The following is a 25406-nucleotide window of genomic DNA, read 5'->3' as shown; positions in this document are numbered from 1 at the left end:
CGCGAAGGGGGCAGGGATCTTTCAAGGCTCAACCACTTTCTCTTTGCCTTTATGTGATGTACCAACTACATTTTTATGATTGGTATTATAAGCACTCCATGTTCTATCAACGGAACCGCTAGATGAGGACTCTCCTAGTCCACTCAATGACTGTGATTGCTGAGTTGCATTCTGTGGAACCACATATTCACTTACATCAACCCCAACAGCATCTTTTTTAGCAGCATCCCAGCTACTGATCTCATCAAATACATCATCCTTGCTTACCCTCAATTCATGTGTAGTAGGATTATAATATCTATATCCCTGTTGGTCAAGGGAATACCCAATAAACACATATTTTTCTACTTTTGGATCTAGCTTATTATGCAACTCATCTGGCACATGCATATATGCAATACATCCAAAAGCTTTCAAGTGAGACAAATCAAGTTTCTTGCCAATAAACTTCTCCTTTGGCATTACATCATGTATGGCTGCATCAAGAGTCATGTTCATGATATAAACTACTGTAGACATAGCCTCAACCCAATAGCTATGTGGCATATTCTTCTTTGCCACCATCAATGCTTGTGCTATCTCTGCAATGTTCTTATTTTTCCACTCAGCAACTCCATTTAAGAGGGCACCATCCACATCCACGTTGTATGGTAGGGTGCGTGGATTGAATGGTGGAATGGGTCTCCTGGGGAATGTATAGATGAAGAGGCCCCCTATTGGGGAGACACATCGGGAGACCTTCTGCTGCTTCTTGCCAAAGTAAAAGCAGCCTACACCGCCCCGCTAGCACGTCTACTATGCCCTCAGACTCCCTACTATGTCGTCATCATTTTGTGAAGACAGATGTGAGAGGGACCAAGGTGGGTCTAGTCGAGGAATGTGGTGTAGTCTCATCACAACCATATGGTGATAGGCCTGTACCACTCGGCCCCATGCCTATCAAAGGCGTGGTCGAGGCCCCAACTGGCCAAGTGGGGTAGATTGCACCCATGGTGTCGACTGGCCCAATTGTAAGCCCTCTTGCATATAAGACTAAAAAATAAGACTTATAGAATGTATAAAAGATTAACTTTGTGTATGTGAGAAGGTTTGGTGGAACCTTACACGTTTCTGAGTAACAAGCTTGCTACCCATATCGTTCATTTACAATAGATAGAAAATTTGCCACATCAAGGTCTTGTGAGAGGGGTCGATAGACATTGCCTATACATACATGCATGAGGGAACAAAACACAATTGCTCTAACAAAATCCATGCTTAAAGCTTAGACAAAAAATACATGTGATATTAGAACATTATTAAGACCTCCTACAATACTGCTTAGACAAATAGGGTGGATAGTGTCCCTTTTGGATAATAGTTTTTGAGGACTTTCCACACGCTCCCTACTATTAAAACCAAAGGAAACTCCTCTTTTACAAGAGAAAGATAGTGAGAAGATTGAGGCATCCCCCTCCACTATAACCACCTACTCACAGACAACCACTCCTAACTTGACATAAACAGCATTCTAGATGGCATATAAAAATGCCCCATACACTACAAGACACTGCTGCCATACACGTGTTCGATACACGTAAGTTATGAGCGCGTGTATGGTCGCGCATGTATATGAGTAGTATCGGACGCGCGTATATTGGCATCTACATTCGCGTGTATACTGGTTTCAGAAACGCGTGTACCAGCGCGTGTATATATGCGCAATTATACACGCGTGTATATTGAGTTCAGAAATGCGTGTAAAAGAGCATGTATATACATATAAAAACTATTTTATAGACGCAATTATAGACACGTAATTACACGCGATAACAGAGAACTTTATTAAGAAAAACTCCATTCCTTTAAAAAATTAAAAACCATTTTCTTTAAACCATCTCATAGTACATTACAGTATATATCATTACACAATCCCACTACATGCATTTACAACAATGTAATATATTCAAAAATAAATCATGAGATGATAATTAAAAGACAACGTATATAATAGAAATGTCATCAATTTAGAATGATACAGTGATGGATTGGTTAGGGTTCGATCTCATCTTCAATAAGATCCATCCTTGCTAAACGATCAACATCAATATCCATTTGATCAATTTGTAAGGCTACGATTAAATTTATTCCACTATCAATATTCTGTCCATTGATAATGGTACTGATGCCCTGATCATCCTCATCAACATCACCATCATCCTCAATGGTAGGGTCATCCTCATGATCATGAGAAATGGCACGCTCATCCTCATTATCATGATCATCTCTTATTTCTTGATCATCGATCACAACATCTTCATTAGCATGTTCGACATCATCTTCATTGCGGCTTGCTACATCCTCCATATGCTCCATATCAGTGAATGTATTATACATCACTTTGGAACGTGGTGCAATAGGGATGACGTACCACCATTCAATGTCATGCACCATTGGCAGATAGATAACCTACTCAAATACACATACTACAGTAATTAATTAGCATATCAAAAGTCAAGGGGTGCACGAGCTTAGATATATATGTACATGAAACACATTAGTAAAAAAATGCATACCTGCTCACATTGTTGTGACAATACGAGCCTATCTTTCTTTGTTTGCCAAAACTTTGTAGAGTCAATAGTTAGATAGCCACTTGCATGGCGTTTTATCGTTGCATTAGGCCCTTTTTCCACCATGTTCATTTGCCATTTGACATCCAAAACATACACAAAGAAGCGACGAAAGCCAAGCCTAAATATGTCTTGGATTGTGCCACAATAATCATCCATTTTTCCATTGGCTCCCTCAAAGCTACTAATGACACTGCAATCTTGTGTATTCCTCTTTTCATCAGTTCTTTGTGTTCAAAAATGCTTGCTTTCACACCATATAGCATTGAACATAGTGCACTGGACCAAAATAGAAGCAATATTTGTGTAAGCAATGTGAATAAATATTAAAAGCAAATCACTTACAACTAATGCAAAACATTAGTTCTATGTACCTTTAACATTAGTTCTATGTACCTTTAACATGCATCCTCGTGCAAACTCCCATTCTTCCACTGTCATATGCAGCCCCTCGCCTCTCTCTGCTCTCTCCATTTCCTCATGCAACCAATCAACATGGATATCATTCGGAAGTGTTGCTAGATGCTTAGGGTATGCCTTACGAGAGCCATGTTGCCTTCAAAAGAGAGCTCTTTCTCCTTGCCTTTTTGTCTTTGCATCCTCATATCTTGTAACCCATCTGCTCATCACATCACTATTAAGGATGCACGTGAAATTGAGATCATCAATCAATGTTCTGTCAATTACTTTACTCTGTCCTTTTCCTTGAGGCACAATAGAGGTCATCCTCAAGTCCTCTTCATTGCTCCATAGTCGCGGCAAAGAGTTGTCTACCTGACCAAGAAATTCTAAAATATATACAAGAGACTCTTGTATCAACCAACCCTCGGCCATGCTTCCTTCGGGCCTTGCACTTTGCCTCACAAAGTCTTTTAAGGTCTTCATGAAGCGCTCTAGGAAGAACATCCAACGTGCATGCACAGTGCCACATAAAGCAATTTCGTCCACTAAATGCACAATGAGATATAGTTGACTTGTGAGAATGGTTCGCGAAAAAGTCTCCTCTACCAAACAAACCACCTCCACTGCCATAACACGCGCATCATCCAATGTGGCTGGATCAATTGCTTTGGAATTAACATATCTGAAAAATAAATGAATAGTACGTTAGATCTCATGCACGTTCATTTTGCAAGGTATAATGAAGGGTGATCTGACAAGGGTTTTACATACCTCACAAGCTTGCCCATCTGACATGGGTTTTACATACCTCACAAGCTCGCCCATCTTATAAATACATTTTTTCAAACTCTTGTTTGCACAATGGTCGATGCTAGTAGGTAGTATGAATTGCGCACATAAGAGCACATGTATATATGGTTTAGGGCATTACAAAATTTAATTTCAATGTACAAGACTTGGAAAACACTTACTTGGAGAATCTTGTGCCAATCGTGGGACTTTAACCCATATAGTTGCTCAACGCCTCTTTTCTTAGTGGTTGTAAAGGCTCCCTTCAATGATCTCATGCATCCAGTGGGAGTACGCAAAATGGTGATGACCTGCTTTACTTGCTTCTCCTCTTTCTTTGATATAATCCATGGTGCAAGCAGAAGACGAACGTGCCCACCCTCCTCTCGTGGGGCCAAGCTTGACGCATACGTCCTGCGACCCGCAAGTCCTCCCGTATGCTAACATTGTCTCGTTTACCAATAACATGTTCCATACCAGATCCCACATTCTTGAAGATGTGCATGGGATCAAGAAGATGGTTGATCTTAAGATGGATCCAATATGGTAGCCGACACAAGGGATTGCTCTATGTGATCTTTAATCCAATTAGAGACTACACAAAACAAGATTAAAAAACATTACTATACCTGTTCATGCCATTTGGAGGAAGAACATTTGTAGACTCCGAAATACGCTTCTAATCTTTTGCACGAATTTTTTTGATTGAATGTTAGTCTTACTAGCAATATATTTACGATGATCTGACGGAATAAAACGATGATGATTATCGAATATGGTCTTACACAAACCGTCAGCATACTCATGTACTAAAAACGAAGGGCCACAAACAGGACATGCATGTTTACCCGATGTTTTCAAACCTGTTAAAATATAAATAAAAGTTAGAATAATAAAGTCAATAGTTATAATTAATATAGCCAATAGTATTAGAGTAGGGAGGTAATTAGAATTCTTACCAGAACAATCGTTGTGTCCTACAAAGTCACGCATTGTCCACATCAACACTGCTTTTAAGTCGAAGTGTCGAGAGGAGGGAGGCCTACTAATGTCCACCACCAGAACACCTCTCCATAGTTCCTCCAACTCATCAATCAACGGTTCGAGATAAACATCCATATGCTTGACTTTATGTTTCCCTGGAATTAGAAGGGATAACATAAGATGTCCCTTCTTGATCGCCACCATTGATGGTGGAAGGTTGAATAATCCAATCCTCCAAGAGATGTCACATAACGCCTCGCTATGTCTCTTGAGGTGGGTAGTCTATTCCCCTTTGGAAGTATGTTTGATAATAGCTTGCATCCAATATCATCAATTAGCCCTAAACCCTAAATCCTAAACCCTTAACCCTTAACCACTAATTCAAATTTACAAGTTAGAATGCTTACTTCAATAATGCGTCAAGACTTGCATTGCTCCATCCATAAACTGTTTGTATATTGAGTAGTTCAAGTGAAGCACGTAAAATAGAGAATGTGCACCCTTCAAAAATCGGTGTCGATGAAGCCTTGTAAAGATGCTCTTGTTCCATATCATCGTCATCCATACCTTTGGGATCATCCCTAAAAAGATACCACACCATATCATCAAACACTCCCTCTTCCACAACTTTGTGGGGTGCAGGGCTATTGTCATCCCTTTCCCACTCATCTGTGATAATAGATCCCGAAGCTCCAGCATCATCTCGTCGACGCTTTACGTGCTCTCGCCGTGCGTAGGGCACCATGTTAGGGTGTGGTACTGCATCCTGCTTCAATTAGAGCATATATATTACAACTCCATTAACTTGGACACCATGAGTCATTTGAATACTATCAATTTATATCTACTCACCTCTAAACCTGTTTGATTCCATTCTCCATACATGGAGATGTGATTCAAGGTAATTCGACGCACTCGTACAATGCATCCTTGACATCGATTACACATACACTTGATACTTTGTCCCAACCACACAAAGCGATTACGATGATGCATTGTCTCATCCTCACCAGAATTGCTTGAAGAGGTTGATGACATCCATGTACAAAAGAGCAAACACATAATCATAATTAGTTTTTAATGAAAGTATAAAAAGTCTCTATATCCTGTGTTGATCGCGTGTAATAGCGCGTCTCACTGTTTTAAATCGCGTGTAACAGCGCGTCTAGCTGTGTAAAATTGCATGTATGAACGCGGCTGTTTATTATACATGCGCATATACACGTGCTCCTACACGCGACCACCTGTCTATACCTAACACATAACCTGCCGCCTTCTCCAAAAACAATTTTCAAACTCCATCTTTCCTCTCCTTCGTCATCGCCAAATCTTCCCTCTGCAACACAGAGAACTAAAGCCAAGTGCAAGGAGCAGACACGGGTGAAGGAAACCAGCCAAAAAGAAGACTCACTTTTCCAGAGGTGAGTCAGTTTGTCCTTTCTTTCCTTCCATTTGTTTATGGGATTGTCTCTTTTCCTTATGCGATTGTCTCCGTCCTTCTCTCGTCGTGCCTGCTTCAGTATTTTTGTGAACGATAGTGATAGTCTGGGCTTTCTTTTTAAGAAAGACTTGTTGGTGGTCTGTCGTGTTTGAAAACGTTTTTGCGCAGGCCGCGTGTACGAGCTCGTGTATGTCTATGTGTACCCTGTTTGCACAGATTGTTCACGTGCAGATACACGCATTTTTGGACAGGTTTTTACACGCGACTGTGTTTGTCCTTGTATAAGGGTGTAGAAAAGTGTCATTTATAGAGTCATAAAATTGTCATCAGAATTGTCATCTGAGTTGTCATCAAAAGTGTCATTCAAGTTGTCATCAGAAGTGTCATTTAGGTTGGGATTTGAAGAGTCGGTTAGGATTTGAATAGTTACTTAGGAATCGAAAGGTAAAGAGTCATTTTGAATATGAAGAGTCACCTAGGAGTCTTTTTAAAAGACATAGCCTTCTTGTAATCGTGGAAGAAAGCACGTGGAAGCAAGCAAGTAAGTGTGGGTGTGAGAAATCAAGAATCAGTTTATCAGTTTCAGTTTTCAATTTCGTCTCTCTCTCTTTCTCATCTCTCTGAGGAATGCTCCAATGAGAGTCTCTTGTGTGTGTTTGTGGAAATCTTGTTGAAGCCACAGCTTCAACAGTTGGCGATCAACACGGTGGGTATCCTGTCTCTTGCTGGCGGAGGTTAGCAAGCAGAAGCAGTGAAGCATACACATGGCTGATTGCAGAAGGCGTCAGGAAGGTTGGTGTGGATGGCGCCAAGCCAAAGGCGCAAATCATAGTAGTCAGGAGGTTCTTGAATGCTGCAATTCAATCAGGAATTCTTTATTCAGCGACACCAGGGCGAATCCATTAACCAGGGAAGCAGTTTGGCTAGCTGATTTCAGCACCTATGCAGATAGCGTTGCTGTGTGGAGATGGCAATTGCAAGGCTCAATCATCGTACTATTTTCTGTGAGCAATTTGGCTAATTCCAAGGAGGAAGCGATTTCTTTTGCTGTTCAAAGTTCATTCAAGGTGGGCAGTTTGGCGCTCATGGCGGCGGTTCAGAATACACGGCTCAAAGGGGTTGCATCAGGCGTCAAGAGAGGAGCACTGGTGCAGCCGAATGTGAGAATATTTTGCAAAAGGGCGGATGCCAGAAGTAATCAATATTTTTTGTCTTAATAAAGGCCACCATCGATAATTTCATATGCACATTATTTTTTGTCAATGGTTCGACTGTATATGCAGCAGAAGCTTCATTTCTTTTCATGCCATATGCTATGGTTACACCGGAGCGGGTTCACGTTGCTAGATTTCAAAATGGAGGAGATACAGATGTTGCAGAAGGGTGAATCATCAGAGGCGCGTTTTCTTTTCTAATTTCGTATGGCTGTTTTTATGGTAGCAATTCAGGAGGCTGTTCATGTGCGGTAATGGTGAAGTTACAGATGAGGACCTATTGCAATCGGTTAAGGAGAGTTTTAATGCATTCAAGGGAGTCGTGCAAAGAAAATCAGTGTGAGGAGTTGATGAAGATGGAGTCTTTCAAAGTGTTGACATCAAGAGAAGCTTTTTGAAGCGGATTCAAGAAGATGACTTTTTGCAAGGATGGAGTGTTCCAAAGGAGGCATACCGATAAAGAGAAGATTGGATGTACTACCTAGCAACGCGAAGCCGGCAAGAAGCACGAATCTTCGAAAAGCTGATGGAGGAGTCTTTTGGTGAATCAATGCCAAGAGAGATTTTCAATTATTGTCTCAAAATTCAATGTAAACCCTGGGAAAAGGCATTTGACCTCTCTTAAGGGAATTTGTGGGTTCTCAATTGCTACGCAAATGTTCCCTCGTGCGTGCCACGCAAATATTCCCTCGTGCGTGCCAGTGTATAAGGGTGTAGAAAAGTGTCATAAAACTGTCATCAGAATTGTCATTTGAGTTGTCATCAAAAGTGTCATTCAAGTTATCATCAGAAGTGTCATTTAGGTTGGGATTTGAAGAGTCTGTTAGGATTTGAATAGTTACTTAGGAATCGAAAGGTCAAGAGTCATTTTGAATATGAAGAGTCACCTAGGAGTCTTTTTAAAAGGCATAGCCTAATTGTAATCCTGGAAGCAAGCAAGCAAGTGTGGGTGTGAGAAATCAAGAATCAGTTATCAGTTTCAGTTTTCAATTTTGTCTCTCTCTCTCTTTCTCGTCTCTCTGAGGAATGCTCCAATGAGAGTCTCTTGTGTGTGTTTGTGGAAATCTTGTTGAAGCCACAGCTTCAACAGTCCTTAAAGTTCACCCATGCTTGCGTGTCTTGCTTGTCCTCTTGTCCAGCTTGCATGTTTGGTCATCCAAAGCAGATTCTTCATGTATATACTTTTATTTTTGCAAATTCTTCATGGATCCAGGTTCTTCATCTGATCCATTTGCGTACGGCACTTGGATGATGGAGATGCTAAATCATTTTAGGCGCCATCCTGGTCCAATTGAGCTTACAGAGTACATGTATGCCCATCCCCCTCCTGGATTCCCTGGTATGGTCACCCCGCCCCCGAGTATCCATGTCACTCCACTGCCGTCTATGCCTGCGAGTTCGGCGAGACGGCATGCAACTTCTCCTCTTCCACGCCCACCGAGGAGACATACCCCGTCCCAGACACACTCACGCACACCCTCCCAAGCACCGTCACATCAAGGCTCACAACTACCATCACGTACTCCCTCACAGCCATAGTCACGTACACAGTCACGTACACAATCCCCCAGTCGTGACTCCACCCACAGTACAGAGTAGAGCAAACGCCATAGTAAAAAGAGTGGGAGTGGAGGATGCGGCGGGTGCTTTGGTGGGGGAGGTAGTAGGGCACGCGGTGAGAGAGGAGATAGAGGGAGAAGAGTTAGAGGAGACAGTGAGGATGATGAGGAGGTCAGAGAGGTGGAGGGAGTGATTTACTATGATGTGATGGATAGGGGCGGGGTAGTGATGGATGCGAGGGGGAAAGAGGTAATGGAGTACATGCATGGGGTAGTTTCAAACTTGTACAGAAATTGTTTTATTAAACTTAAAGATCAAAATAGCCGATTAGTTAGGGAGGTGATAGATGCTGTACATAGTTGGTACCCTAATCCCCCACATGAGACATTCTCGGATGTATGGGGAAGGACACGAATAAGGGAGATCTTAAGTAATAAAAGATCTCACCTAAAGAAACTCGCATACGATGATGGGCTAAATGTAGCTGCGGGTGGCTATCCTACCGAGAAACCTAGCACTGCGCACAAATGTGAGTGGAAGGAGGCAAAGAAACGAGTAGAGGGTGGTGTGAAGAGCAGGCAGCATGTGGAGGCACGATGGATCTATATGGAGACCATTGGATCTTCGCATTTCGGATTTGGCGGCATCAAGTCATGGGAGGTAGAGTTCGTAAGTATCTTGCCACTTTATTTGATTGTTTACTTAATTCATTGATTCTATGATTGTTTTAATCTTACAAATTGTGTTGATTATGTTACAGCGAGACGGGTTATGGGGAGGAAGCCCATAGCCCACAATACTGGGTATGCTCGCTGGCATAGCAGACGTGACATGTGGGCCCTCTTCAGAACCGAGGGACGTATTATGGACGTGCAGTTTGAGATGGCCATGAGACCATACGATCGACAGATACTTGAAAACTCTAAACGAATGATTTTGGTTTTTTGAATTATATATATATATACTTATATACGATATATTACTTGAACAGGCACAAGCTGTTACTGCACCTGCCTACTGATGCTCCTGCACTGATGATCCACTCACCTCCACTGCTCCTGCTAGACATGAGCACTACTCATCAGACATGTATACCGATGTGAGCTCATCTAATCATGGAGGGAGCAGCGGGTCATCATCTGGGTCTGAGTAGTACTCGGACTTATAGTATCACATTCCATATTGAGGATTTGGTTGTATATATATTTTTGTAACTGAAGCCATGGGCTTTTTTAGACAAACCAATTTGATTTTGTATATATTTGTTTATAATTAAAGCCATGGGCTACTTCGATATGTGGATCCCTTGTATATATGTGTACACATAAAATTTTGATAGTAATATTGAATCGTGAATTGATAGTATTGCATTCATGTCTGTCTTGAATCGTGTATTGACAATGTATGCATTCATGTCGTTCTTGAATCGTGTATTGACAATGCACTAAATCTTCCTCGTGGATGGTGCAATGCACCAAAAAAAAATCCAGAGAGTGCTATTAGGTGCTGGAATGCTGGAACAGCATTTAGGTACCAAATCGCACTCTCTGGATTTTTTTTTTGCTCTTTGTTCGCGTGTATAGACGCATCAACTTTGTAAAAGTCGCGTGTATATACGCGGATACTCTGTGACATGCGCGTGTATAATCGCAGCTAAACTGACAAAATGCGTGTATAAGCCCTCGTATCAGCGCGTCTGACTGCGTCTATACATGCGCTTTTACACGCATGTCTCTGGCCGCGATGATACACGGGCCCACTACTTTTTTTCCACAAGTCATTTTTCGTGACTAGGAGCGCAGGTATGAGCCCGATCCCTTGTAGTGATATCTCTATGCATAAGTCTAAACCCTAAACCCGGCACCCAAGGGTGAAATAAACATGAGGTTGAATGAATAAGAGAGCTTACCTCAACAATGTCAAGCCAACCAAGAAAAAACAAAAACACAAAGCTTAGACAATAAAGGCAACATGTAATATTAGAAAATTGTTAAGACCTCCTACAATACTACTCAGACAAGTAGGGTGGAAGTGCCACTTTCGGATGATAGCTTCTGAGGGATTTCTACATGCTCCCCACTATTAAAGCCAAAGGAAACTCCTCTTTTACAAGAGAAGGATAGTGAGAAGATTGTCTCCCCCTCCACTATAACTACCTACTCGCGGATAACCACTCCTAACTTAAAATGTCGCATTCTAGATGGCATATAACAATGCCCCATATCTCTATGCATAAGCATGTGCATAGTCTATGGATACCCTATGCATAGCTTATGCATAGCCCATGCACACCCTTATACATAGCTTATGCATACCCTTATGCATAGCCTATGCATAGCTTATGCATAGTCCATGCATAGCCTATGCATAGGGGCCATAGGCTTTTGACCTAAACCTAATCCTTGGTAGCCAAGGGTACAAAAACACAAAAGAGAAGAAGCATAAATAAAGAATGGAAAAAGAGGGCTTACCTCTTCTAGCCGAATCCGTATGAACCATTGCGTAGCGGAACCCTTGGCACGTTTTCTTGAATATACCTACAAAAAATGATCATAATAAATTAAAATATTAGTTCATTAGCACTATGCATAGACTATGCATAAGAACTATACATAGGGTATGCATACCCTATGCATAACAACTATGCATAGGGTATGTATAGGCTATGCATAAGCACCCCTTTGTATGAGGGATGTTCATACTCCACATTGCGAGCAAACTTGGAGCTATTGAACTTGCAAACAGCTTATGGATGGAGTGATGCAAGTGTCACAAATCTTCTTTGGTAAGACTACCTCATTCTATTCTCTCAAATAGAAAATGTTTCATGTTCTATATACTCTCCTTACTAATATTTTGACATATTATTTCTATGCGCTCTCTATGCTAGGTATGGATTACACAAAATGATTCTCTTCAATTCCCTAAGTTATATTGCTTATTTGGTATTCTCATTCACTCACAAGTTATGTATTGGTAAATAGCACACACGATTGCTATGTATGTAGGTACATATCCTTAAAGGAGATGGATCCTACATCCATTGATATGGATCATCTCAATGCTATTGAGGGAGTGTGTATGATTGAGGATAACTTTTCTCAGTAGAACAATTCTCACTAGCCAATTGCATCTTGTGGTCCATTTGGTTAATGAAGTGGCATTGTGTGGTGTTGTTCATGTTCGATGGATCTTTTTCCTTGAAAGGTTCATGAAAACCTTAAAGGACTTAAAGAGTCTCTTGTGTAAATCTCAAAACATCTACCTCGTATAGATCCTTCCACGATTGTGAAGCAAGGAAAACTCGATGAAGCATTATGCCACAAGGTGAATACATTCTACATTCTAAACAGCCCCATCATGGAGAAGTGGATTGGGAGATATAACGATGCAATCAATAGATGAATGGACGAGAGAATAGCTTTTAGAAGAGCAAATAGATGCTTGCCATTCCCGCCTAACTTGGAACCTCTACCAAATGTGATCAATATAGAATGGCTTTGTATGGCAATAACGATGGCATGGAAAAATGGAGAGATGATCAAAAGAGAAGAGCATGAGTATCCAAGAGGATGTGAACCTCAAGTAAGTACATTCTTCATCTCTATCAAATTCTCACGTATATGCCTTGTTTAATGCACTATACTAAATGTCATGTTTTGTTCAATATTAGTACAAACTATATAATGCAATATGGTCAGAGGGAAGGCACTTTCGCACGGAGTGTGCGGATTTTAAAAGAAACACATTTGATGTAGTGTGATGTGGCAACTTTTGATGAGCAAGACAGTCGAGCTAGTAGACATGATACCAATGTTATAGAGGACAATCTTAAGTATTGTGGAACTATTCACGATATTCTTGAGGTTGGATTTAGAGCATTTGTTCTATTCATCTTTGATGTCAAATGGTTCAAGGTGATATATAGAGGTGCTCAAGCAATCGTGAAGAAACATCCAAATCGGTTCTTTCAAACTGATTTCACCAAGTTTTGGAATGATGAGAAAGATACTTTCGTACTACCTTACTGACTGTCAACATGCTAGTAACCCAACCAATCCCAAATTAAATCTTGATGTAGTATAATAAAAGTGTAACCCCTTTGCTTTGTGATATTAGGTTGTGTTTCACGCCGATCCAATTGGTTCTTTCAAATTGATTCCACCAAGTTTTGGAATGATGAGAAAGATACTTTCGTACTACTTCACTGAATGTCAACGAGTTAGTAATCCAACCAATCCCAAATTAAATCTTGATGTAGTATAATAAAAGTGTAACCCCTTTGCTTTGTGATATTAGGTTGTGTTTCACGCGGATCGAATCGATCCAAAGTGGTGATATGTTATACAAGTTTCCCCTTGATCAAAACATATCTTTCAAGATTAAGATATGGACGCCGAATCTCTGGATGAGGTGCAAGTACTACCTCAAATCGGCTCATTGGAAGAAGACAATGAAGAAAACATTTTGGAGGGAGCCGATCAAGAGCATGAGGAACATCAATCCGATGAAGATGATGAGTCACCTATCAATCGTTGATAGTGCTTCATTGGATCATGATAGTGATATTGATATTGATATGGAACCCCATCTTTTCATTGAGCTTCCATTAGATATAGACATTGATGAAGCAACACATATGGATTTATTGAGCTTCCATTAGATATAGACATTGATGAAGCAACACATATGGATTTATTACAAGATGGGATAGATTCATGATCTTGACATTGTTTCGCTTCTCAAAAGTTTTCAATTATCTTTTATTTTTGCTCGAAACGTGGCGCCAAGGGTTCTAATGGATATTTTTTAAATGTAACGTGTTTCTAAAATTCAGCATCCAACAACTCTTTAGAATTTCATGCAGTGAAAAAATAGCAGCGTAATTTCACTATACAACAGTGAAATTTCACTGATATAGGCGCGGCCCATAGTAGTGAAATTTTGCTACTATAAGCATTGTGGAGCAGCGAAATTTTGTTGCTAGAAGCACTCCTGAGCAGTGAAATTTTGCTGCGGTGCAACGAATAGAATCCCCGACATCCTGACAAAATAAACGTTGTTATTCCCTCGATGTGTTATAGTTTAAAATATAATTTTCTGGTGGTGTAACCAAAAGTACATACAATGTGATAGACTCAATGTGATCTTATGGATAGATCAAAGAAATATGCTTTATAGATCTAAATCATCCTAGGATGCAAGTGATGCATCATGTTCAAGATAGTGATGGTGTAAACATGGATGTAGAGTACTTAAATTCAATTATGATAGTACAATTTTTATCCATGACTTAGCTATAGACCTTTTTCTCTAGCATAGATTTTTTTATTTTATAAACATGATCATTTGACAATTTGAATCTCTGATCGTATTTAGAATTCTGAAAGTATGCATTTTATTTTGTTTTATGAGAAGACTATGAGTATTCATATCCCACCTCTTAGGCTGTTAATGTTCTCTTTTTTTTAAAGCCACATTTTTCTGTCATTTTGGAAAAACCTTTCCTCTTGAGTAAAGAGTTTTCCAAATTCTCTTTAAATATCCCTACTAGAAAAAAAAACTTTTGGAAATACCGAATATTTTAATTTGGCATTTCCTAAAAGATTTCCTTAGAAAAAAATGCTCTAAAATTTGCAATATATATTCTCAAAAAAATGCCATATGTTTTTCATTAATAGACGATATCATTCATTTGATGTATTCATTAAAAAAACACTTATGTGGTATTGCCATGCATGAAACACTAAAAGTATGGACTCACACATTTAAAACTTTTGTATATTGTTTTCTTGGATATCTAGGACCACTGTACATATGTATGCCATTAAGAGTATAAATATCAAACTCTTCAATGGCATTTCAAGAAGTAACTTTAGTAGGTGTAAAACATACACATGTAAGGTTCAATGTTGTGAAGCACTATGTGCAAGTGCCAGATAAGTCTTTATTTGTGAAGGTACATGCATTACTCATTTTGTGTTCTCTCTCTCTCTCTCTCTCTCTCTCTCTCTCTCTCTCTCTCTCTCTCTCTCGTGTTATGATATTAGAAGAAGAATTAAGCTCCCATAAAAACTTTTCATATTTGTCATTTAATCGACTATAGACGTGGAAAAATGAGGTCATTCTCGTTTTCATTAAGCTTTCATCCTTTGTATGCTTTTGATATGTTCATTGACTCGATATTACTCAAAAGCATCGTAATATTTATCTATAAAACTTCATGCATTTTGTGCCCCACGCACGATTTTGGAATGTTTAATGCTATGGAGCTTCTTAAACACATCATTAGAAATCCTTTCGGTTTAAATCAAGTATTATAAGGCAATTCAATGAAAAGAACAAAACATTATTCGCATCTAGAGATGACCTTGCCAAGTTTGCGAATTAAAGTAATTTGGTAGGCTATCATTTTGCATGCTGAGTTTCTGCTTTTCCGAGGGTGTTGCTCCTTTCTTGTGAGGACAACAAACAATTCTCTTAATGCACTAGTTTCAAGCTTTCGAATTACCAAAAGAACAAAGCCAAGTAGGAAATAAACATTTTCCCATGCCATCACATTTTGTGTGTTCAATTCCAAGTGTTTATTCCATAAAGTATAGGACCTTGAGGTTCAAGACCCAAGGTGACATATCTATAGAACAACAATATCTCGTATGCATTAAGCTAGAACACCAACAGTGGTGGATTATGACGATAATAAATGTGTGTGCGAGAGAGAATATCATGGCGAACTTTCTAATACTATAGAGCAGCGACCTGATCTCTAAGGGTCCCTTAGAAGTTGTAGCATTCATAGTGGATCCAGCAATCAGGGTACTCAACGCGGGCTCCGAGAGCACTGTTGCAGATTCGCCATATGTCGCTAGAGAGCTGCCGAAGGCATTCGTCGCATTGCGAAGGCGAGCAGGAAGCTTTGCAGCAGGCCTCGCCGAAGGCGGGATCGTCGCCACCGCCCGTGCGGGTCTTGAAGGAGTAGCCCTCCGTGTAGGGGGTGTTCTCCACCAGCCGGGTAAATAGAAAGCCCAGGTGGCTCCAGAAGGCACTGCCCTGCGGGATGCCAAGCTTGTCGCAAGCTGCTGACACAACAGAAGTGTTGGTTGCACTTGTAGCAGCAGGGAGCAAGTTGCAGTACATAACTACTAGAAAAGCTGCGATTAGAACGGCGCGCTTCATTGTGGGCTGCGATTGACACTCTGTGTGTGTGTGTGTGTGAGAGAGAGAGAGAGAGAGAGAGAGAGAGAGACAGACAGACTATGAGCCCTAGTTTATCACTTCAATCTACACAAATTTGTGAGAGAGAATAGCAGGCCCAGTGAGCTCAGTTCACGGCCATGGCAATGGCTCAATATTTATGGTCATAGTAGGCAATGGCAATGGTGGCTGTCACATGCGCACGTGTTTGTGATCGAAGGGGGGTCGGCGAGTGCGGTTTGTCTCGGCTTGAAACTCCTCAAACACGCGTAACTACTTTATTCAAATTAGGCTTTCTACCAGACTCTGCGTGTAGTAATCATGAGCCGTTGACGCCCATGCCCCCAACAAGGAGAGCCAAGACTAGCCGCAACTTTTAGTTCATTGGAACGTCCCAGATCCCCTTTTACACAACAGTGACTCCAACAATGGATTTACACAAAAGTGACTCCAACAAAAAGCCAATGGATTTATAACTAATCATCCTCCGTTGAAACAGATCTACATCCTTAAGCATCCTCCGTTGAAACAGATCTACATCCTTTCATTCCTAGGGCGGTTGGTTAGTCAACAACTCTAAGGCTATTCCAACAACTTCCAAACAACTAACCCAATCTTTGTGACACAAAGGCGCTTTGAACTTTCCTCACTTGCAAATGATTCTTTCAAGAAGATTCTTGCATATGACAATGCCATAATATAATTCCATGAGTAGGAACTCACATACTATTTTAACAAGGCAATGTTATTTCCTTTGTGACCAATCAGTTTCTAGTGTTCAAACTCTAATTTGTATATAGTTCTATGTTGACCTCAACCTACTCTATCTTGCTGGGTGCCAAGGGTCTTTACATCTCAAGAATGTATCAAAGGTTCATACACAACCATAAAACAACACTATTAGAGAATGATCTTCTAGCATCAACCTACTTATTTTTAGGAGCATGGTTGAAATGGCAAGTTGCATTGCATTTTGAGTTATACTGCCCCTATATTGATTTTTAGGACCATGGGTGTAATGCCAAGTTGCATTTTAAGTTGTATTATTCCAAGGTTACATTTCGTGTTAATTGTAAATGGAGTAGTTGAAAGTGTAAATCCCAAATTATGTTGTGGATGAGGTGTTGTAGGGGAGCTCATGAACCAAACGGGTAGGCCACTTGTGTAGGTGGTGACTAGGATAGATAAGCTTTCAAATGTATGAGCTTGAGGTAACTAAAGTGGAGGGTTAATTGTAATAATTTTAGTTCTTGTTTAGTTCCTTGCATAATTATCATTCTCCTTAGATCCAAAATATGTCTCGATGTCACAGAAAGGCTCCGAATTAGAAGTTAAGAGTTAATGACAAGGCTTTAAATAGAATTCCTTATATTTCCTCCATCTTTTTTTTGTCTTCCACATGCCTAATTAGGGAATAATGCTTTTCTTCTTATAGAAATGGAGAGAATATTTATTTTGTGAGAAGAGAGAGAGAGAGAGAGAGAGAGAGAGAGAGAGAGAGAGAGAAGCATCATCATCCCCTTAGTACTCTTGTAATAAAAGGAGGAGTTTTGAGCATCGTTCAGTACACTTTATCTCGGCATATTTTTAAATACACAACACACACACACACATAGAGACAAAGGAAGGGGGGAGTTTCATCTCAATGAACTTTGTGAGCAAAACTAGCAAAGTAGTAAGCTATGTGTGTAGATGCTAAAGATTGAATAGAGCTCTCATTGGGTAGCAAGTGTAGAGACCTTAAAACAAGGACATGGCATTATCTCTTTTTGTTGTACCTATGTTCAACATTGAGTTGTTGCATCCACATCATTTCTCAATTTCACACATATGTGCAAATACAATTGGATTTTTTCCAACAAAGGTTAGAGTAGTTTGCTGCCAATTGGATTTTTTCCAACAAAGGTTAGAGTAGTTTGCTGCCATCCACTCTCACAATCTCAAGGGTTTCACTAAAAAATATTTTAATGTATCACGTGAGTTTACTGCAAGTATTTTTTAAATTCACATTTTGGAGATAAATTTATAAAATTGTACTTACATAAGGGATTTTTAAATGGATTTTTTTAGAAAATGGTGTATTTTAATGTACTTACATAAGGGTGTTTTAATGTATTTTTAAAAATTATGTTTGTATAGAAAAAATAGTGTACTTATGTTAGGGCTTTTTTAATGTATTTTAAAAAGTTATGTTCGTATAGAAAAAAAATGGTGTAATTTTGGATAGAAAAAGGAATCATTTTAAGGGATTTTCAATATAACCCTTAAACACACTTTATATATTCAACTCTTCTATAGAATGAATCCTCGAGTTAATAGTCTACATTAGCAAAATAACTAGCATAGTAGGGCAGGCTAAATTCATCTTATCCCGTGGTGGAGTTGAGTTGGTCATTCAGAGGTGTAATGCTCTTAAGGTCTCCATTCCCCCGGGGCTGATTTGTGATTACCTTTTCTAAAGCCATCCGGTGGGGCGACTCCAGTAATCTTGTCAAGTTACCTAACACTTTTCATGCAAAGAATCTGATTCTTAAGATCAATAAGAGATGGTCCTTGGCCTGGAACAAACATCAATGGGCCTTCCGATTTAAGCTTATTTGGGCCTTCACTCATGAAAGGAAACACTCATTTTGGCCTGGCTGGTCATGCACAAAGCGACCTGGACCCTTGAGAAGGCCCTAAAGTTTGGACATGGGAACGGCCTTTGTCCCCGCTGTAATACCAAGCTAGAAACTGTCCCCCATCTCTTCTTCTCTTGCCCAGACACTAGACAATTCTTGGATGTTCTGAACAAGGCCTTTAAGAAAATTAGGAAAATCCCTTTGAGTTGGAAAGAAATCCTCCTAGGAGAATGCCACTCTATGGACCCCTTAACGTGGCAGTTCGTCAGAATTCTGTTTCTTTGGCATGTATGGAAGCAACGTAATGAAGCGCTATATGAAATTACAACTAATCACCACTTTTATCTTTTTCTTGACAGTGTACTCAAGCTTATCCATCTCAACTCCAGCCGAGTGGTGTTTCCATGGAGGTGGGCCGGTGGCAAGACCTACCTTGGAGGAAATGGAAGAGATTCCATGTCTCCTCTCATTGCCAAACAAAGGAAGTTATGTTACAAGGGCTCCATCTGGAATGTCAAAGAAGGCTGCAGAATTCTGAGTTCTACGTCCAGGCTTCAGAGAGCTTCTGTGGGGTTCTTTAAGCCCTCATGGCCTCAATTTTTTGCTCATGATATTCTACCAACCTCTCAGTCAAGCTCCACTGGGGCTGGCTGGCCACTGCCTAGTGCCTCAGTCTGTGCTTCAGGATTGGTCTGTCAAACTGGTGCATCAGAATTGTTATGCTCATTATGTTTCATCATCCTCTCTCACGGATTAGAAGAGGGGCTGGCCGCCGAGAACTGGTACATCAGGATTTTCTGCTGTGCAGTGTCTCTGTTGTTCCTTTTCTGAAGATCTTTACCTTTACTACTGCTGGCTGGCCGAACAGTTCATGATATGATTTAGTACAGTTTCTGATTTTGTTTCAGGGTTTTTACCCTCTTTTGCTGAAGGTTTCATCAGGTCGTAGTGTCTCCCCATGGACCTTCCACATGGGATCTTGTAACCATATTTTTTTAATATATTCCACCGTTTTAACTTAAAAAAAAAATCTCAAGGTAAAAGTACCAAAACTAAGGTAATTAAGTAGTACACGATGGATGGATTGTTGGGTCATCAAACATCACATTTAAACCCACAAAAAACGTTTTAGAAGTTTTGTGCAATCAGGCTATTTTAAAAAGGACCCTGGCACCACCTGCGCGTCGCAAATCAACCTTGAGCTACCTGACCACCTTTTAGGTCGTCTGGACTATAAATTCACCTGACCACCTGAAGTAATTTTAACTTTTGTCCTTGGACCCTAACCTATTTATTATAGCTTGAGCGTTGAGGATTCCAATTCTTCTCTAATAAGTGGACCTTCTACCATCATTCAACGCACTTAGGAGGCATTGTTTAAAACGAGTTTGTTACTCGAGGCTACTTTATAAAGTTAGTATAGGCAGTTTATATTCAAATTGTACCACCAACTCGGATCGCACTAATATTTTCGTCGGGATCACAATTGAAATTGCAGCTATAAATTGCCTTCATCATCATCATCATCATCGAGCCAGAAATAGATCAATCTCATCTTGTGCAACTTCACCAGCTGCTGTTGCCCCGAGACATCCAGTAATTAAGGTACATCATTAACATACCATTCAACACCATATTGGGGAATATGGGAATTTCCCACAAGTTTGGGACACGTGGTCAAAAGTTTGGATTAACCATAACTTGAACACCACTAATCCAAAATGAGCGCTTTATAGCTCTTTAGATTCCATTTTTCAAGCGCTTTCCAATGATAGGTCATATGATAGGGTTTTGAGAAACTTACAAACATGTTATCCATGTCCCCTTTTTTAAGTATTCAAAAATGGGAACTGGGAAATTCCCAAATTCACTAATAGGGTGTTATTCTGCCTCCACCATGAAATGCTACTGGGGTGTCAAACCTAGAACCTACTGAGTACACATGCTTGTGCTCGATCCAATCAATGAGCTTCAAGATAAGTTCATACTCCATCTTATGAATGCTATATATGCAATGCTTCTTGCCATCACATGATCCATTATCATCACATACATCAGACATCAAACTCTCTTGCTTATCCAAAGAATCACAACACATACATCATACATCATTGCAAACCATACTATCACATGCACCATCTTGCATCACATTTGTATCATATAAAATTTCAAAGCCCTTAATGATTTTTATTTCACCATCCTCGGTGATCTCCCAATCAATTTGCATGCTATTTTCCTTCAACTTTTTGAGCGGTCGAATCATGGTAGAAATGGTTCAACATGTCTACATGGCTTAAGGCATTCATCTTCCTCCTCAAATGGAAAAAACCAAGTTTCCTTGTACTGGTAAGTATTTTGTTACTAATGTGGTTCTATTAAAAACATTTTGCTATACCCTTGTTGTTCACTTTTTTTGTGGTTTTGTGTATGTAAACATATTCCCATCAAGTTACATAGAGGAACAACCATTGAAGAGCATAAGAGGGACCTTCAATGCTTTCCATTCCACCATCTAGTGAGGTTTTATTTCCCAACAAGAACCCTAGGACACTTCTTGGCAGTAGAATATTCTTTTTCATACACTCTTACATAGTTCCCTCTAGGCGTAAAGACTATGGAAGACTTGAAAAGCTTCCATTTCCCTCATTAGGCCATATTGAGAGTGGCCAATCCTAGACAAATGGAGTGTAGATGCCTTCAAACAAAATATGATTAGTGATATATAATCCTCTTTAAAATTTACAAAGCCCTCTCGATCAGTAGGTCTTAGTTGTATGCTCCCACCCATCTTTTTATGTAAATTTTTTGTAAGCTCCTGCATAAGCCACTCCAGAAATTTTTATTTTCGTCGGGATCGGGATTCAGAGCCACAATTGAAATTGCAGCTTTAAATTGCCTTCATCATCATCGAGCGAGAAATAGATCAATCTCATCTTGTGCAACTTCACCAGCTGCTGTTGCCCCGAGACATCCTGTAATTAAGGTACACCATTAACATACCATTCTGCCTCCACCATGAAATGCTACTGGGGTGTCAAACCTAGAGCCTACTGAGTACACATGCTTGTGCTCGATCCAATCAATGAGCTTCAAGATAAGTTCATACTCCATCTTATGAATGCTATATATGCAATGCTTCTTGCCATCCACGATCCATTATCATCACATACATCATACATCAAACTCTCTTGCTTATCCAAAGAATCACAACACATACATCATACATCATTGCAAACCATAATATCACATGCACCATCTTGCATCACATTTGTATCATATAAAATTTCAAAGCCCTTAATGATTTTTATTTCACCATCCTCGGTGATCTCCCAATCAATTTGCATGCCATTTTCCTTCAACTTTTTGAGCAGTCGAAGGGGAATCTCCAAAGCTTGTTCCTTGGTCAATGTGGGTGCATCATCCCATGCCAAATATCCATGTGTATCACCATTATTACTTGGATCATCATCAAGCCAAACTGGGTCGTCATAGCGACCATCATCATAAATTTACTCGCCATGCCATACACTATCATTTTTCATGCATATAGATTCATTACATACTGTACCTTTAGGTGCCTTACTCCATGCATTATCATGCATGTGATCTTTCTTTGATGCAAAAGCATATAAATGAATGCCATCATCACCAAGTGAAAGCATGGATTGGTGGTACCACTATTCTCCATTTTTTGGGTTTTCTCATGTGGTTTTTGTGGGTGGACTTCTTGTGGAGGGAAAAGATTTACTTCAAGTGAATTAGTTGTAAAAGGAAGGAAGGAACTCCAAGTTTCAATTGCATGGTTGAAAGGATGGGGAAATAACACAATCATATTTAGGTGTAAACTCACCAAACATGCAAAAAAGTACTTTCAAACGTCACCGCACTCCATTGCCTCTCACGGCTCTATCTTAGCAGCCTTGTTTTGCCTCATTGTAGTCAGGATACATTAGAGATACATCGTACACCTTCACTCTATTGCGTAGGAAGCCAACCTAGCTCTATAGGTACCATAGCTGGGTGGTTGCAAGATAAGGGGCTAAGCTTTTGACAATTGGGCGCCCTGAAAGTCGCCTGAAAATAGGCATCTTCACAACTTAAAGTTCCAATCTCTCGTAGTTATGTATGGAATTTAGTTGCATGGTGTTTGGGGCACATTATACATATAATGGGTGTTCAAATGGCACCCCCTGATTGAAAATCCAATTTATTTTAGTGATTGTTTCATTGCACAGAACTTAGAAGTTTTGGCATTTGCATTTTCCAACTTTCTTTATTATAGTATATGTCACACATACAATGCCTAGTACTTATTTTAGAGATTGTTTCATTGCACGAAAGTTTTGGCACTTGCATTTTCCAGCTTTCTTTATGTCACACATACAATGCTTAGTACTTCTGCATCCCAAGTCCAATGATCATCCCAATTTGTACATGAATGTAACACATTGCATGCAATTTTTTGGCTATTTAACTATTTTTTATAAATATTTTTTCACGTCTTCATATTGTAAAGCAACATGTGATTTTCTATTCAAGATCTTGGCCAAAACTTACAAACTAAGGCCTTGGGTGCCCAGTATCTCATAATGTTACAACCTTTTTAGTGCCGTTGCATCATGAAACTTATTAATGTCCTCAAATGGAGGAGCATAATTGTTAATTCAAAATGGGATTAACATCCCCCCTACTGATGTAGGTTATGTGCTCAGAACCTATTACCAAGGTCCCGCTGAACTCATGTTGATAAAAGTTTCGATAGGATTGAAGCTGTCTTAGGGTTCTTCGGAATGCAGAGAGTGGGAAGTCCAGAACCTGATGTCTACCATGTCTTGAAATGTAACATGCATATAAGCTGGTAGACACCTGAGGCAATGGTAGTACAACATCATGCCTCGCTCACTTGGGCCTTGGTTCATGTTGAAGAGGAGGTGATCTGCGTCAAAGCCATCGTATCTTTCTTTTGGTTGTTCAATAAGCACAACGATCAGCTTCAAGAATCTGAACACTAGCCACCATAGCTGGATTTGGAATACGGTGCCACTCACGTACCCAGGTCACCATTTGTTGTCTTTGTTGTGCTATATCTGAAAAAGTTCCTGGGACAAATAATGTAAAGTTGTAGCACACATGTGAATCCCGTTACTTTGCATCATGGAACTCAAGTGGCGTCATCCTCTGCTTGAGTGGCATAAACAGCAGATCCACTCTTTGTGTGGGCTATGCAAACCTGTACTATTGACTATATTCGGGTATGATCAAGTACTCCCTCCGCCATGCTAGCTGTATACCAAAATCTGCAATTCTAGGATTTGTAGCATCTCTGATTTATTCACCAAGTATAAGAATGCCTGATGGTCCACAAAAAATACAAATGTGTTGGCCAATAGATAATGTCAATACTTCTTGATAGCATAAACCATGGACAACCCTTCTCATTCCGTAGTGGTGTAATTTTTGTTTGCATCATTCAACTGTCGAGACGACTAGCAAAGCAGACTGGGTAATCCAATTTGAACTCACCAAGTTGTGCGAATACACATCCTATTGCAAAGTTTGATGCATCAATCACATGAACAACAAAGAAATCCCTAAATTCTTTAAGGAGAGTGATGAGTTCCTTTTCCTCAGTCGGAGTCAAGTCCTTAATGATATAGACAGGTTTGGTTTCCTCCCTTGGCTTTGCTATATCAATTTCTTTGACCTCAGGTGGACCATCGTATGATGTGGACAGACCATCTTCCTTTACTCTTTTGGTTGTCAATTGCACCACCTTTTGTTTGTCAATTGTGTATGTCTTGAAATGGTCCGGTAGTGAGAGTAGGTCTTGTTTATCTTCAACCTCTCTTTTTGTTTGAGCCATCAACCTCTTGGCTTCGCACTTAGCTTTACCCAGAGCCTTGTTTTGTTTTCGGCACCCTACCTTTGTGAGCTTTACATTTTCAGCTCTGGAGGGATGACCTCCTCCTTATGTTTTCCTTCCAGGGATATCTTACTTAACTCTTAACGACAATTCTTAGAAAACTCTTCGTACACCTTAGTGGATTCGAGGTATCTTAGCCACCATTGGGCGTCCGTGGGTTTACTTTGTAAGAGGGCATTTCATCGAGTAATATACCTCTAATGTTTTCACCATCTTCTATGGCGCTAGGCATTGGTACGGCCTTGTGATCCAGTCAGCTTTAGGACCTAAAGTAGGAGTATTTATTGATATACTTCAGGCTTTTCTCCCTAGTACCCCCAATCACATCACCTTTTTCATCTAGTAGCCCCACTAGTATCACTTCACCTCCCTTGGACCCCACCAGATCGGCACAGCCAAAAAGTAACCCTAAATTTTATTTTTTTCCCTCTAAAAATGTGAATTTATCCCCAAAAAAGTTATTCCATATTATTCTATAGTGAAAAAAGGATTCTCTAAGATTCCTAGCCCATTTCTATGCTCTTTAACTAAATACACTTGTAAACCATTAGTCCTAGAGCTCTCTAATCGCTCTCTAACTTGCCTCAAACCTTCTAATCATTGTTGTAAGCTTGTAATCTCTCTTCAATCCTCTTGTGTGTCTTGCAACAAGTTTCAAACCCTCTT

At 39.9% G+C, this 25406-nt stretch overlaps 1 pseudogene; it reads right to left on the bottom strand.

Moving 5' to 3' along the window:
* Positions 1-15779: 15779 nt before the first annotated feature.
* LOC147633010 (antifungal protein ginkbilobin-like protein pseudogene) lies at positions 15780-16178 on the bottom strand (annotated as a pseudogene).
* Positions 16179-25406: the final 9228 nt, after the last annotated feature.

The sequence above is a fragment of the Cibotium barometz genome, chromosome 12 (assembly GCF_041138505.1).
Source record: "Cibotium barometz isolate CiBa-2024 chromosome 12, ASM4113850v1, whole genome shotgun sequence".
NCBI classification, from domain to species: Eukaryota; Viridiplantae; Streptophyta; class Polypodiopsida; order Cyatheales; family Cibotiaceae; genus Cibotium; species Cibotium barometz.
This window is presented reverse-complemented; position numbering and strand designations above follow the sequence as displayed.